The sequence below is a fragment of the Pimephales promelas genome, chromosome 3 (genome assembly GCF_988280905.1).
Source record: "Pimephales promelas chromosome 3, fPimPro1.hap1.1, whole genome shotgun sequence".
In the NCBI taxonomy this organism is placed as follows: Eukaryota; Metazoa; Chordata; class Actinopteri; order Cypriniformes; family Leuciscidae; genus Pimephales; species Pimephales promelas.
The window spans coordinates 44961876-44971509 of record NC_142771.1 but is presented as its reverse complement, the minus strand read 5'-3'; the positions used below and the strand labels follow the sequence as shown (position 1 = coordinate 44971509).

The window sequence follows — 9634 nt, the reverse complement described above, 5'->3', positions numbered from 1 at the left end:
GTAGTAAACTACATAAAGCTTACAGCACCTGTTATTCCCAGGCGGTCTCCCATCCAAGTACTAACCAGGCCCGACCCTGCTTAGCTTCCGAGATCAGACGAGTTCGGGCGTTCCCAAGGTGGTATGGCCGTAAGCGAAATCTGCAGCCAAAATTGGGCTATTTGAAGAAGAAAAAAAAGAGACTCTTTCAGGCTTTCTGAAGAAACAGAGAGACTATTTCAGGAATTTTGAGGGGGAAAAAAGACAATTTAGGATTTTTGAAGCATTTCATTGACTCTTTTTTTTTTTTTTTTTTTTTAAACAATAAAGCTTACAGCACCTGGTATTCCCAGGCGGTCTCCCATCCAAGTACTAACCAGGCCCGACCCTGCTTAGCTTCCGAGATCAGACGAGTTCAGGCGTTCTCAAGGTGGTATGGCCGTAAGCGAAATCTGCTGCCAAAATTGGGCTATTTGAATGGTTAGAACATGAGGGTAGTAAACTACATAAAGCTTACAGCACCTGGTATTCCCAGGCGGTCTCCCATCCAAGTACTAACCAGGCCCGACCCTGCTTAGCTTCCGAGATCAGACGAGTTCGGGCGTTCTCAAGGTGGTATGGCCGTAAGCGAAATCTGCAGCCAAAATTGGGCTATTTGAATGGTTAGAACATTAGGGTAGTAAACTACATAAAGCTTACAGGACCTGGTATTCCCAGGCGGTCTCCCATCCAAGTACTAACCAGGCCCGACCCTGCTTAGCTTCCGAGATCAGACAAGTTCGGGCGTTCTCAAGGTGGTATGGCCGTAAGCGAAATCTGCTGCCAAAATTGGGCTATTTGAATGGTTAGAACATGAGGGTAGTAAACTACATAAAGCTTACAGCACCTGGTATTCCCAGGCGGTCTCCCATCCAAGTACTAAACAGGCCCGACCCTGCTTAGCTTCCGAGATCAGACGAGTTCGGGCGTTCTCAAGGTGGTATGGCCGTAAGCGAAATCTGCTGCCAAAATTGGGCTATTTGAATGGTTAGAACATGAGGGTAGTAAACTACATAAAGCTTACAGCACCTGGTATTCCCAGGCGGTCTCCCATCCAAGTACTAACCAGGCCCGACCCTGCTTAGCTTCCGAGATCAGACGAGTTCGGGCGTTCTCAAGGTGGTATGGCCGTAAGCGAAATCTGCAGCCAAAATTGGGCTATTTGAAGAAGAAAAAAAAGAGACTCTTTCAGGCTTTCTGAAGAAACAGAGAGACTATTTCAGGAATTTTGAGGGGGAAAAAAGACAATTTAGGATTTTTGAAGCATTTCATTGACTTTTTTTTTTTTAAACAATAAAGCTTACAGCACCTGGTATTCCCAGGCGGTCTCCCATCCAAGTACTAACCAGGCCCGACCCTGCTTAGCTTCCGAGATCAGACGAGTTCGGGCGTTCTCAAGGTGGTATGGCCGTAAGCGAAATCTGCAGCCAAAATTGGGCTATTTGAATGGTTAGAACATTAGGGTAGTAAACTACATAAAGCTTACAGCACCTGGTATTCCCAGGCGGTCTCCCATCCAAGTACTAACCAGGCCCGACCCTGCTTAGCTTCCGAGATCAGACGAGTTCGGGCGTTCTCAAGGTGGTATGGCCGTAAGCGAAATCTGCAGCCAAAATTGGGCTATTTGAATGGTTAGAACATGAGGGTAGTAAACTACATAAAGCTTACAGCACCTGGTATTCCCAGGCGGTCTCCCATCCAAGTACTAACCAGGCCCGACCCTGCTTAGCTTCCGAGATCAGACGAGTTCGGGCGTTCTCAAGGTGGTATGGCCGTAAGCGAAATCTGCTGCCAAAATTGGGCTATTTGAATGGTTAGAACATTAGGGTAGTAAACTACATAAAGCTTACAGCACCTGGTATTCCCAGGCGGTCTCCCATCCAAGTACTAACCAGGCCCGACCCTGCTTAGCTTCCGAGATCAGACGAGTTCGGGCGTTCTCAAGGTGGTATGGCCGTAAGCGAAATCTGCTGCCAAAATTGGGCTATTTGAATGGTTAGAACATGAAGGTAGTAAACTACATAAAGCTTACAGCACCTGGTATTCCCAGGCGGTCTCCCATCCAAGTACTAACCAGGCCCGACCCTGCTTAGCTTCCGAGATCAGACGAGTTCGGGCGTTCTCAAGGTGGTATGGCCGTAAGCGAAATCTGCAGCCAAAATTGGGCTATTTGAATGGTTAGAACATTAGGGTAGTAAACTACATAAAGCTTACAGCACCTGGTATTCCCAGGCGGTCTCCCATCCAAGTACTAACCAGGCCCGACCCTGCTTAGCTTCCGAGATCAGACGAGGTCGGGCGTTCTCAAGGTGGTATGGCCGTAAGCGAAATCTGCTGCCAAAATTGGGCTATTTGAAGAAGAAAAAAAAGAGACTCTTTCAGGCTTTCTGAAGAAACAGAGAGACTATTTCAGGAATTTTGAGGGGGAAAAAAGACAATTTAGGATTTTTGAAGCATTTCATTGACTCTTTTTTTTTTTTTTTTTTTAAACAATAAAGCTTACAGCACCTGGTATTCCCAGGCGGTCTCCCATCCAAGTACTAACCAGGCCCGACCCTGCTTAGCTTCCGAGATCAGACGAGTTCGGGCGTTCTCAAGGTGGTATGGCCGTAAGCGAAATCTGCAGCCAAAATTGGGCTATTTGAAGAAGAAAAAAAAGAGACTCTTTCAGGCTTTCTGAAGAAACAGAGAGACTATTTCAGGAATTTTGAGGGGGAAAAAAGACAATTTAGGATTTTTGAAGCATTTCATTGACTCTTTTTTTTTTTTTTTTAAACAATAAAGCTTACAGCACCTGGTATTCCCAGGCGGTCTCCCATCCAAGTACTAACCAGGCCCGACCCTGCTTAGCTTCCGAGATCAGACGAGTTCGGGCGTTCTCAAGGTGGTATGGCCGTAAGCGAAATCTGCTGCCAAAATTGGGCTATTTGAATGGTTAGAACATGAGGGTAGTAAACTACATAAAGCTTACAGCACCTGGTATTCCCAGGCGGTCTCCCATCCAAGTACTAACCAGGCCCGACCCTGCTTAGCTTCCGAGATCAGACGAGTTCGGGCGTTCTCAAGGTGGTATGGCCGTAAGCGAAATCTGCAGCCAAAATTGGGCTATTTATATGGTTAGAACATTAGGGTAGTAAACTACATAAAGCTTACAGCACCTGGTATTCCCAGGCGGTCTCCCATCCAAGTACTAACCAGGCCCGACCCTGCTTAGCTTCCGAGATCAGACAAGTTCGGGCGTTCTCAAGGTGGTATGGCCGTAAGCGAAATCTGCTGCCAAAATTGGGCTATTTGAATGGTTAGAACATGAGGGTAGTAAACTACATAAAGCTTACAGCACCTGGTATTCCCAGGCGGTCTCCCATCCAAGTACTAACCAGGCCCGACCCTGCTTAGCTTCCGAGATCAGACGAGTTCGGGCGTTCTCAAGGTGGTATGGCCGTAAGCGAAATCTGCTGCCAAAATTGGGCTATTTGAATGGTTAGAACATGAGGGTAGTAAACTACATAAAGCTTACAGCACCTGGTATTCCCAGGCGGTCTCCCATCCAAGTACTAACCAGGCCCGACCCTGCTTAGCTTCCGAGATCAGACGAGTTCGGGCGTTCTCAAGGTGGTATGGCCGTAAGCGAAATCTGCAGCCAAAATTGGGCTATTTGAATGGTTAGAACATTAGGGTAGTAAACTACATAAAGCTTACAGCACCTGGTATTCCCAGGCGGTCTCCCATCCAAGTACTAACCAGGCCCGACCCTGCTTAGCTTCCGAGATCAGACGAGTTCGGGCGTTCTCAAGGTGGTATGGCCGTAAGCGAAATCTGCAGCCAAAATTGGGCTATTTGAAGAAGAAAAAAAAGATACTCTTTCAGGCTTTCTGAAGAAACAGAGAGACTATTTCAGGAATTTTGAGGGGGAAAAAAGACAATTTAGGATTTTTGAAGCATTTCATTGACTCTTTTTTTTTTTTTTTTAAACAATAAAGCTTACAGCACCTGGTATTCCCAGGCGGTCTCCCATCCAAGTACTAACCAGGCCCGACCCTGCTTAGCTTCCGAGATCAGACGAGTTCGGGCGTTCTCAAGGTGGTATGGCCGTAAGCGAAATCTGCTGCCAAAATTGGGCTATTTGAATGGTTAGAACATGAGGGTAGTAAACTACATAAAGCTAAAAAGCACCTGGTATTCCCAGGCGGTCTCCCATCCAAGTACTAACCAGGCCCGACCCTGCTTAGCTTCCGAGATCAGACGAGTTCGGGCGTTCTCAAGGTGGTATGGCCGTAAGCGAAATCTGCTGCCAAAATTGGGCTATTTGAATGGTTAGAACATGAGGGTAGTAAACTACATAAAGCTTACAGCACCTGGTATTCCCAGGCGGTCTCCCATCCAAGTACTAACCAGGCCCGACCCTGCTTAGCTTCCGAGATCAGACGAGTTCGGGCGTTCTCAAGGTGGTATGGCCGTAAGCGAAATCTGCAGCCAAAATTGGGCTATTTGAATGGTTAGAACATTAGGGTAGTAAACTACATAAAGCTTACAGCACCTGGTATTCCCAGGCGGTCTCCCATCCAAGTACTAACCAGGCCCGACCCTGCTTAGCTTCCGAGATCAGACGAGTTCGGGCGTTCTCAAGGTGGTATGGCCGTAAGCGAAATCTGCAGCCAAAATTGGGCTATTTGAAGAAGAAAAAAAAGAGACTCTTTCAGGCTTTCTGAAGAAACAGAGAGACTATTTCAGGAATTTTGAGGGGGAAAAAAGACAATTTAGGATTTTTGAAGCATTTCATTGACTCTTTTTTTTTTTTTTTTTTTTAAACAATAAAGCTTACAGCACCTGGTATTCCCAGGCGGTCTCCCATCCAAGTACTAACCAGGCCCGACCCTGCTTAGCTTCCGAGATCAGACGAGTTCGGGCGTTCTCAAGGTGGTATGGCCGTAAGCGAAATCTGCTGCCAAAATTGGGCTATTTGAATGGTTAGAACATGAGGGTAGTAAACTACATAAAGCTTACAGCACCTGGTATTCCCAGGCGGTCTCCCATCCAAGTACTAACCAGGCCCGACCCTGCTTAGCTTCCGAGATCAGACGAGTTCGGGCGTTCTCAAGGTGGTATGGCCGTAAGCGAAATCTGCAGCCAAAATTGGGCTATTTATATGGTTAGAACATTAGGGTAGTAAACTACATAAAACTTACAGCACCTGGTATTCCCAGGCGGTCTCCCATCCAAGTACTAACCAGGCCCGACCCTGCTTAGCTTCCGAGATCAGACAAGTTCGGGCGTTCTCAAGGTGGTATGGCCGTAAGCGAAATCTGCTGCCAAAATTGGGCTATTTGAATGGTTAGAACATGTGGGTAGTAAACTACATAAAGCTTACAGCACCTGGTATTCCCAGGCGGTCTCCCATCCAAGTACTAACCAGGCCCGACCCTGCTTAGCTTCCGAGATCAGACGAGTTCGGGCGTTCTCAAGGTGGTATGGCCGTAAGCGAAATCTGCTGCCAAAATTGGGCTATTTGAATGGTTAGAACATGAGGGTAGTAAACTACATAAAGCTTACAGCACCTGGTATTCCCAGGCGGTCTCCCATCCAAGTACTAACCAGGCCCGACCCTGCTTAGCTTCCGAGATCAGACGAGTTCGGGCGTTCTCAAGGTGGTATGGCCGTAAGCGAAATCTGCAGCCAAAATTGGGCTATTTGAAGAAGAAAAAAAAGAGACTCTTTCAGGCTTTCTGAAGAAACAGAGAGACTATTTCAGGAATTTTGAGGGGGAAAAAAGACAATTTAGGATTTTTGAAGCATTTCATTGACTTTTTTTTTTTTTAAACAATAAAGCTTACAGCACCTGGTATTCCCAGGCGGTCTCCCATCCAAGTACTAACCAGGCCCGACCCTGCTTAGCTTCCGAGATCAGACGAGTTCGGGCGTTCTCAAGGTGGTATGGCCGTAAGCGAAATCTGCAGCCAAAATTGGGCTATTTGAATGGTTAGAACATTAGGGTAGTAAACTACATAAAGCTTACAGCACCTGGTATTCCCAGGCGGTCTCCCATCCAAGTACTAACCAGGCCCGACCCTGCTTAGCTTCCGAGATCAGACGAGTTCGGGCGTTCTCAAGGTGGTATGGCCGTAAGCGAAATCTGCAGCCAAAATTGGGCTATTTGAATGGTTAGAACATGAGGGTAGTAAACTACATAAAGCTTACAGCACCTGGTATTCCCAGGCGGTCTCCCATCCAAGTACTAACCAGGCCCGACCCTGCTTAGCTTCCGAGATCAGACGAGTTCGGGCGTTCTCAAGGTGGTATGGCCGTAAGCGAAATCTGCAGCCAAAATTGGGCTATTTGAATGGTTAGAACATTAGGGTAGTAAACTACATAAAGCTTACAGCACCTGGTATTCCCAGGCGGTCTCCCATCCAAGTACTAACCAGGCCCGACCCTGCTTAGCTTCCGAGATCAGACGAGTTCGGGCGTTCTCAAGGTGGTATGGCCGTAAGCGAAATCTGCTGCCAAAATTGGGCTATTTGAATGGTTAGAACATGAAGGTAGTAAACTACATAAAGCTTACAGCACCTGGTATTCCCAGGCGGTCTCCCATCCAAGTACTAACCAGGCCCGACCCTGCTTAGCTTCCGAGATCAGACGAGTTCGGGCGTTCTCAAGGTGGTATGGCCGTAAGCGAAATCTGCAGCCAAAATTGGGCTATTTGAATGGTTAGAACATTAGGGTAGTAAACTACATAAAGCTTACAGCACCTGGTATTCCCAGGCGGTCTCCCATCCAAGTACTAACCAGGCCCGACCCTGCTTAGCTTCCGAGATCAGACGAGGTCGGGCGTTCTCAAGGTGGTATGGCCGTAAGCGAAATCTGCTGCCAAAATTGGGCTATTTGAAGAAGAAAAAAAAGAGACTCTTTCAGGCTTTCTGAAGAAACAGAGAGACTATTTCAGGAATTTTGAGGGGGAAAAAAGACAATTTAGGATTTTTGAAGCATTTCATTGACTCTTTTTTTTTTTTTTTTTTTTTAAACAATAAAGCTTACAGCACCTGGTATTCCCAGGCGGTCTCCCATCCAAGTACTAACCAGGCCCGACCCTGCTTAGCTTCCGAGATCAGACGAGTTCGGGCGTTCTCAAGGTGGTATGGCCGTAAGCGAAATCTGCTGCCAAAATTGGGCTATTTGAATGGTTAGAACATGAGGGTAGTAAACTACATAAAGCTTACAGCACCTGGTATTCCCAGGCGGTCTCCCATCCAAGTACTAACCAGGCCCGACCCTGCTTAGCTTCCGAGATCAGACGAGTTCGGGCGTTCTCAAGGTGGTATGGCCGTAAGCGAAATCTGCAGCCAAAATTGGGCTATTTGATTGGTTAGAACATTAGGGTAGTAAACTACATAAAGCTTACAGCACCTGGTATTCCCAGGCGGTCTCCCATCCAAGTACTAACCAGGCCCGACCCTGCTTAGCTTCCGAGATCAGACAAGTTCGGGCGTTCTCAAGGTGGTATGGCCGTAAGCGAAATCTGCTGCCAAAATTGGGCTATTTGAATGGTTAGAACATGAGGGTAGTAAACTACATAAAGCTTACAGCACCTGGTATTCCCAGGCGGTCTCCCATCCAAGTACTAACCAGGCCCGACCCTGCTTAGCTTCCGAGATCAGACGAGTTCGGGCGTTCTCAAGGTGGTATGGCCGTAAGCGAAATCTGTTGCCAAAATTGGGCTATTTGAATGGTTAGAACATGAGGGTAGTAAACTACATAAAGCTTACAGCACCTGGTATTCCCAGGCGGTCTCCCATCCAAGTACTAACCAGGCCCGACCCTGCTTAGCTTCCGAGATCAGACGAGTTCGGGCGTTCTCAAGGTGGTATGGCCGTAAGCGAAATCTGCAGCCAAAATTGGGCTATTTGAAGAAGAAAAAAAAGAGACTCTTTCAGGCTTTCTGAAGAAACAGAGAGACTATTTCAGGAATTTTGAGGGGGAAAAAAGACAATTTAGGATTTTTGAAGCATTTCATTGACTTTTTTTTTTTTTAAACAATAAAGCTTACAGCACCTGGTATTCCCAGGCGGTCTCCCATCCAAGTACTAACCAGGCCCGACCCTGCTTAGCTTCCGAGATCAGACGAGTTCGGGCGTTCTCAAGGTGGTATGGCCGTAAGCGAAATCTGCAGCCAAAATTGGGCTATTTGAATGGTTAGAACATGAGGGTAGTAAACTACATAAAGCTTACAGCACCTGGTATTCCCAGGCGGTCTCCCATCCAAGTACTAACCAGGCCCGACCCTGCTTAGCTTCCGAGATCAGACGAGTTCGGGCGTTCTCAAGGTGGTATGGCCGTAAGCGAAATCTGCAGCCAAAATTGGGCTATTTGAATGGTTAGAACATTAGGGTAGTAAACTACATAAAGCTTACGGCACCTGGTATTCCCAGGCGGTCTCCCATCCAAGTACTAACCAGGCCCGACCCTGCTTAGCTTCCGAGATCAGACGAGTTCGGGCGTTCTCAAGGTGGTATGGCCGTAAGCGAAATCTGCTGCCAAAATTGGGCTATTTGAATGGTTAGAACATGAAGGTAGTAAACTACATAAAGCTTACAGCACCTGGTATTCCCAGGCGGTCTCCCATCCAAGTACTAACCAGGCCCGACCCTGCTTAGCTTCCGAGATCAGACGAGTTCGGGCGTTCTCAAGGTGGTATGGCCGTAAGCGAAATCTGCTGCCAAAATTGGGCTATTTGAATGGTTAGAACATGAGGGTAGTAAACTACATAAAGCTTACAGCACCTGGTATTCCCAGGCGGTCTCCCATCCAAGTACTAACCAGGCCCGACCCTGCTTAGCTTCCGAGATCAGACGAGTTCGGGCGTTCTCAAGGTGGTATGGCCGTAAGCGAAATCTGCAGCCAAAATTGGGCTATTTGAATGGTTAGAACATTAGGGTAGTAAACTACATAAAGCTTACAGCACCTGGTATTCCCAGGCGGTCTCCCATCCAAGTACTAACCAGGCCCGACCCTGCTTAGCTTCCGAGATCAGACGAGTTCGGGCGTTCTCAAGGTGGTATGGCCGTAAGCGAAATCTGCTGCCAAAATTGGGCTATTTGAATGGTTAGAACATGAGGGTAGTAAACTACATAAAGCTTACAGCACCTGGTATTCCCAGGCGGTCTCCCATCCAAGTACTAACCAGGCCCGACCCTGCTTAGCTTCCGAGATCAGACGAGTTCGGGCGTTCTCAAGGTGGTATGGCCGTAAGCGAAATCTGCTGCCAAAATTGGGCTATTTGAATGGTTAGAACATGAGGGTAGTAAACTACATAAAGCTTACAGCACCTGGTATTCCCAGGCGGTCTCCCATCCAAGTACTAACCAGGCCCGACCCTGCTTAGCTTCCGAGATCAGACGAGTTCGGGCGTTCTCAAGGTGGTATGGCCGTAAGCGAAATCTGCTGCCAAAATTGGGCTATTTGAATGGTTAGAACATGAGGGTAGTAAACTACATAAAGCTTACAGCACCTGGTATTCCCAGGCGGTCTCCCATCCAAGTACTAACCAGGCCCGACCCTGCTTATCTTCCGAGATCAGACAAGTTCGGGCGTTCTCAAGGTGGTATGGCCGTAAGCGAAATCT

General features: G+C 47.5%; 47 non-coding genes and 1 pseudogene across 47 annotated transcripts; all 48 read right to left on the bottom strand.

The window, feature by feature from the left end:
• Positions 1–16: 16 nt before the first annotated feature.
• On the bottom strand, positions 17–135 carry LOC148983559 (5S ribosomal RNA). The gene has a single exon (XR_016162017.1). It is a non-coding gene; the product is annotated as a 5S ribosomal RNA (ribosomal RNA).
• A 172-nt stretch (positions 136–307) lies between these two features.
• LOC148983558 (5S ribosomal RNA) lies at positions 308–426 on the bottom strand. The gene has a single exon (XR_016161598.1). It is a non-coding gene; the product is annotated as a 5S ribosomal RNA (ribosomal RNA).
• A 63-nt stretch (positions 427–489) lies between these two features.
• Positions 490–608, bottom strand: LOC148983557 (5S ribosomal RNA). Its single transcript, XR_016164350.1, has one exon. It is a non-coding gene; the product is annotated as a 5S ribosomal RNA (ribosomal RNA).
• Positions 609–671: 63 nt separating this feature from the next.
• On the bottom strand, positions 672–790 carry LOC148983556 (5S ribosomal RNA). The gene has a single exon (XR_016164003.1). It is a non-coding gene; the product is annotated as a 5S ribosomal RNA (ribosomal RNA).
• A 63-nt stretch (positions 791–853) lies between these two features.
• On the bottom strand, positions 854–972 carry LOC148983555 (5S ribosomal RNA). Its single transcript, XR_016162171.1, has one exon. It is a non-coding gene; the product is annotated as a 5S ribosomal RNA (ribosomal RNA).
• Positions 973–1035: 63 nt separating this feature from the next.
• On the bottom strand, positions 1036–1154 carry LOC148983554 (5S ribosomal RNA). The gene has a single exon (XR_016164349.1). It is a non-coding gene; the product is annotated as a 5S ribosomal RNA (ribosomal RNA).
• A 161-nt stretch (positions 1155–1315) lies between these two features.
• LOC148983553 (5S ribosomal RNA) lies at positions 1316–1434 on the bottom strand. The gene has a single exon (XR_016164347.1). It is a non-coding gene; the product is annotated as a 5S ribosomal RNA (ribosomal RNA).
• Positions 1435–1497: 63 nt separating this feature from the next.
• Positions 1498–1616, bottom strand: LOC148983552 (5S ribosomal RNA). Its single transcript, XR_016164346.1, has one exon. It is a non-coding gene; the product is annotated as a 5S ribosomal RNA (ribosomal RNA).
• A 63-nt stretch (positions 1617–1679) lies between these two features.
• LOC148983551 (5S ribosomal RNA) lies at positions 1680–1798 on the bottom strand. The gene has a single exon (XR_016164345.1). It is a non-coding gene; the product is annotated as a 5S ribosomal RNA (ribosomal RNA).
• A 63-nt stretch (positions 1799–1861) lies between these two features.
• On the bottom strand, positions 1862–1980 carry LOC148983550 (5S ribosomal RNA). The gene has a single exon (XR_016164344.1). It is a non-coding gene; the product is annotated as a 5S ribosomal RNA (ribosomal RNA).
• A 63-nt stretch (positions 1981–2043) lies between these two features.
• On the bottom strand, positions 2044–2162 carry LOC148983549 (5S ribosomal RNA). Its single transcript, XR_016164343.1, has one exon. It is a non-coding gene; the product is annotated as a 5S ribosomal RNA (ribosomal RNA).
• Positions 2163–2225: 63 nt separating this feature from the next.
• On the bottom strand, positions 2226–2344 carry LOC148983548 (5S ribosomal RNA). The gene has a single exon (XR_016160313.1). It is a non-coding gene; the product is annotated as a 5S ribosomal RNA (ribosomal RNA).
• Positions 2345–2514: 170 nt separating this feature from the next.
• LOC148983547 (5S ribosomal RNA) lies at positions 2515–2633 on the bottom strand. Its single transcript, XR_016164342.1, has one exon. It is a non-coding gene; the product is annotated as a 5S ribosomal RNA (ribosomal RNA).
• Positions 2634–2800: 167 nt separating this feature from the next.
• LOC148983546 (5S ribosomal RNA) lies at positions 2801–2919 on the bottom strand. Its single transcript, XR_016164341.1, has one exon. It is a non-coding gene; the product is annotated as a 5S ribosomal RNA (ribosomal RNA).
• Positions 2920–2982: 63 nt separating this feature from the next.
• Positions 2983–3101, bottom strand: LOC148983545 (5S ribosomal RNA). The gene has a single exon (XR_016164340.1). It is a non-coding gene; the product is annotated as a 5S ribosomal RNA (ribosomal RNA).
• A 63-nt stretch (positions 3102–3164) lies between these two features.
• On the bottom strand, positions 3165–3283 carry LOC148983544 (5S ribosomal RNA). The gene has a single exon (XR_016162466.1). It is a non-coding gene; the product is annotated as a 5S ribosomal RNA (ribosomal RNA).
• A 63-nt stretch (positions 3284–3346) lies between these two features.
• Positions 3347–3465, bottom strand: LOC148983543 (5S ribosomal RNA). The gene has a single exon (XR_016164339.1). It is a non-coding gene; the product is annotated as a 5S ribosomal RNA (ribosomal RNA).
• Positions 3466–3528: 63 nt separating this feature from the next.
• LOC148983542 (5S ribosomal RNA) lies at positions 3529–3647 on the bottom strand. Its single transcript, XR_016164338.1, has one exon. It is a non-coding gene; the product is annotated as a 5S ribosomal RNA (ribosomal RNA).
• Positions 3648–3710: 63 nt separating this feature from the next.
• LOC148983541 (5S ribosomal RNA) lies at positions 3711–3829 on the bottom strand. Its single transcript, XR_016164336.1, has one exon. It is a non-coding gene; the product is annotated as a 5S ribosomal RNA (ribosomal RNA).
• Positions 3830–3996: 167 nt separating this feature from the next.
• On the bottom strand, positions 3997–4115 carry LOC148983540 (5S ribosomal RNA). The gene has a single exon (XR_016164335.1). It is a non-coding gene; the product is annotated as a 5S ribosomal RNA (ribosomal RNA).
• Positions 4116–4178: 63 nt separating this feature from the next.
• Positions 4179–4298, bottom strand: LOC148983539 (5S ribosomal RNA; annotated as a pseudogene).
• A 63-nt stretch (positions 4299–4361) lies between these two features.
• Positions 4362–4480, bottom strand: LOC148983538 (5S ribosomal RNA). The gene has a single exon (XR_016164334.1). It is a non-coding gene; the product is annotated as a 5S ribosomal RNA (ribosomal RNA).
• Positions 4481–4543: 63 nt separating this feature from the next.
• Positions 4544–4662, bottom strand: LOC148983537 (5S ribosomal RNA). The gene has a single exon (XR_016164333.1). It is a non-coding gene; the product is annotated as a 5S ribosomal RNA (ribosomal RNA).
• Positions 4663–4833: 171 nt separating this feature from the next.
• LOC148983536 (5S ribosomal RNA) lies at positions 4834–4952 on the bottom strand. The gene has a single exon (XR_016164332.1). It is a non-coding gene; the product is annotated as a 5S ribosomal RNA (ribosomal RNA).
• A 63-nt stretch (positions 4953–5015) lies between these two features.
• Positions 5016–5134, bottom strand: LOC148983535 (5S ribosomal RNA). The gene has a single exon (XR_016164330.1). It is a non-coding gene; the product is annotated as a 5S ribosomal RNA (ribosomal RNA).
• A 63-nt stretch (positions 5135–5197) lies between these two features.
• On the bottom strand, positions 5198–5316 carry LOC148983534 (5S ribosomal RNA). Its single transcript, XR_016163390.1, has one exon. It is a non-coding gene; the product is annotated as a 5S ribosomal RNA (ribosomal RNA).
• A 63-nt stretch (positions 5317–5379) lies between these two features.
• On the bottom strand, positions 5380–5498 carry LOC148983533 (5S ribosomal RNA). Its single transcript, XR_016164329.1, has one exon. It is a non-coding gene; the product is annotated as a 5S ribosomal RNA (ribosomal RNA).
• A 63-nt stretch (positions 5499–5561) lies between these two features.
• LOC148983532 (5S ribosomal RNA) lies at positions 5562–5680 on the bottom strand. Its single transcript, XR_016164328.1, has one exon. It is a non-coding gene; the product is annotated as a 5S ribosomal RNA (ribosomal RNA).
• Positions 5681–5842: 162 nt separating this feature from the next.
• On the bottom strand, positions 5843–5961 carry LOC148983531 (5S ribosomal RNA). Its single transcript, XR_016164327.1, has one exon. It is a non-coding gene; the product is annotated as a 5S ribosomal RNA (ribosomal RNA).
• Positions 5962–6024: 63 nt separating this feature from the next.
• Positions 6025–6143, bottom strand: LOC148983530 (5S ribosomal RNA). The gene has a single exon (XR_016164326.1). It is a non-coding gene; the product is annotated as a 5S ribosomal RNA (ribosomal RNA).
• A 63-nt stretch (positions 6144–6206) lies between these two features.
• On the bottom strand, positions 6207–6325 carry LOC148983529 (5S ribosomal RNA). Its single transcript, XR_016164324.1, has one exon. It is a non-coding gene; the product is annotated as a 5S ribosomal RNA (ribosomal RNA).
• Positions 6326–6388: 63 nt separating this feature from the next.
• LOC148983528 (5S ribosomal RNA) lies at positions 6389–6507 on the bottom strand. Its single transcript, XR_016164323.1, has one exon. It is a non-coding gene; the product is annotated as a 5S ribosomal RNA (ribosomal RNA).
• A 63-nt stretch (positions 6508–6570) lies between these two features.
• On the bottom strand, positions 6571–6689 carry LOC148983527 (5S ribosomal RNA). The gene has a single exon (XR_016164322.1). It is a non-coding gene; the product is annotated as a 5S ribosomal RNA (ribosomal RNA).
• Positions 6690–6752: 63 nt separating this feature from the next.
• Positions 6753–6871, bottom strand: LOC148983526 (5S ribosomal RNA). Its single transcript, XR_016160312.1, has one exon. It is a non-coding gene; the product is annotated as a 5S ribosomal RNA (ribosomal RNA).
• Positions 6872–7043: 172 nt separating this feature from the next.
• Positions 7044–7162, bottom strand: LOC148983525 (5S ribosomal RNA). Its single transcript, XR_016164321.1, has one exon. It is a non-coding gene; the product is annotated as a 5S ribosomal RNA (ribosomal RNA).
• A 63-nt stretch (positions 7163–7225) lies between these two features.
• On the bottom strand, positions 7226–7344 carry LOC148983524 (5S ribosomal RNA). Its single transcript, XR_016164320.1, has one exon. It is a non-coding gene; the product is annotated as a 5S ribosomal RNA (ribosomal RNA).
• A 63-nt stretch (positions 7345–7407) lies between these two features.
• On the bottom strand, positions 7408–7526 carry LOC148983523 (5S ribosomal RNA). The gene has a single exon (XR_016162465.1). It is a non-coding gene; the product is annotated as a 5S ribosomal RNA (ribosomal RNA).
• Positions 7527–7589: 63 nt separating this feature from the next.
• Positions 7590–7708, bottom strand: LOC148983522 (5S ribosomal RNA). Its single transcript, XR_016164319.1, has one exon. It is a non-coding gene; the product is annotated as a 5S ribosomal RNA (ribosomal RNA).
• Positions 7709–7771: 63 nt separating this feature from the next.
• On the bottom strand, positions 7772–7890 carry LOC148983521 (5S ribosomal RNA). The gene has a single exon (XR_016164318.1). It is a non-coding gene; the product is annotated as a 5S ribosomal RNA (ribosomal RNA).
• A 162-nt stretch (positions 7891–8052) lies between these two features.
• LOC148983520 (5S ribosomal RNA) lies at positions 8053–8171 on the bottom strand. Its single transcript, XR_016164317.1, has one exon. It is a non-coding gene; the product is annotated as a 5S ribosomal RNA (ribosomal RNA).
• Positions 8172–8234: 63 nt separating this feature from the next.
• LOC148983519 (5S ribosomal RNA) lies at positions 8235–8353 on the bottom strand. The gene has a single exon (XR_016164316.1). It is a non-coding gene; the product is annotated as a 5S ribosomal RNA (ribosomal RNA).
• A 63-nt stretch (positions 8354–8416) lies between these two features.
• Positions 8417–8535, bottom strand: LOC148983518 (5S ribosomal RNA). Its single transcript, XR_016166725.1, has one exon. It is a non-coding gene; the product is annotated as a 5S ribosomal RNA (ribosomal RNA).
• A 63-nt stretch (positions 8536–8598) lies between these two features.
• Positions 8599–8717, bottom strand: LOC148983517 (5S ribosomal RNA). The gene has a single exon (XR_016164315.1). It is a non-coding gene; the product is annotated as a 5S ribosomal RNA (ribosomal RNA).
• Positions 8718–8780: 63 nt separating this feature from the next.
• Positions 8781–8899, bottom strand: LOC148983516 (5S ribosomal RNA). Its single transcript, XR_016164313.1, has one exon. It is a non-coding gene; the product is annotated as a 5S ribosomal RNA (ribosomal RNA).
• Positions 8900–8962: 63 nt separating this feature from the next.
• LOC148983515 (5S ribosomal RNA) lies at positions 8963–9081 on the bottom strand. The gene has a single exon (XR_016164312.1). It is a non-coding gene; the product is annotated as a 5S ribosomal RNA (ribosomal RNA).
• Positions 9082–9144: 63 nt separating this feature from the next.
• On the bottom strand, positions 9145–9263 carry LOC148983514 (5S ribosomal RNA). The gene has a single exon (XR_016164311.1). It is a non-coding gene; the product is annotated as a 5S ribosomal RNA (ribosomal RNA).
• A 63-nt stretch (positions 9264–9326) lies between these two features.
• LOC148983513 (5S ribosomal RNA) lies at positions 9327–9445 on the bottom strand. The gene has a single exon (XR_016164310.1). It is a non-coding gene; the product is annotated as a 5S ribosomal RNA (ribosomal RNA).
• Positions 9446–9508: 63 nt separating this feature from the next.
• Positions 9509–9627, bottom strand: LOC148983512 (5S ribosomal RNA). The gene has a single exon (XR_016163067.1). It is a non-coding gene; the product is annotated as a 5S ribosomal RNA (ribosomal RNA).
• Between the last annotated feature and the right edge of the window lie 7 nt (positions 9628–9634).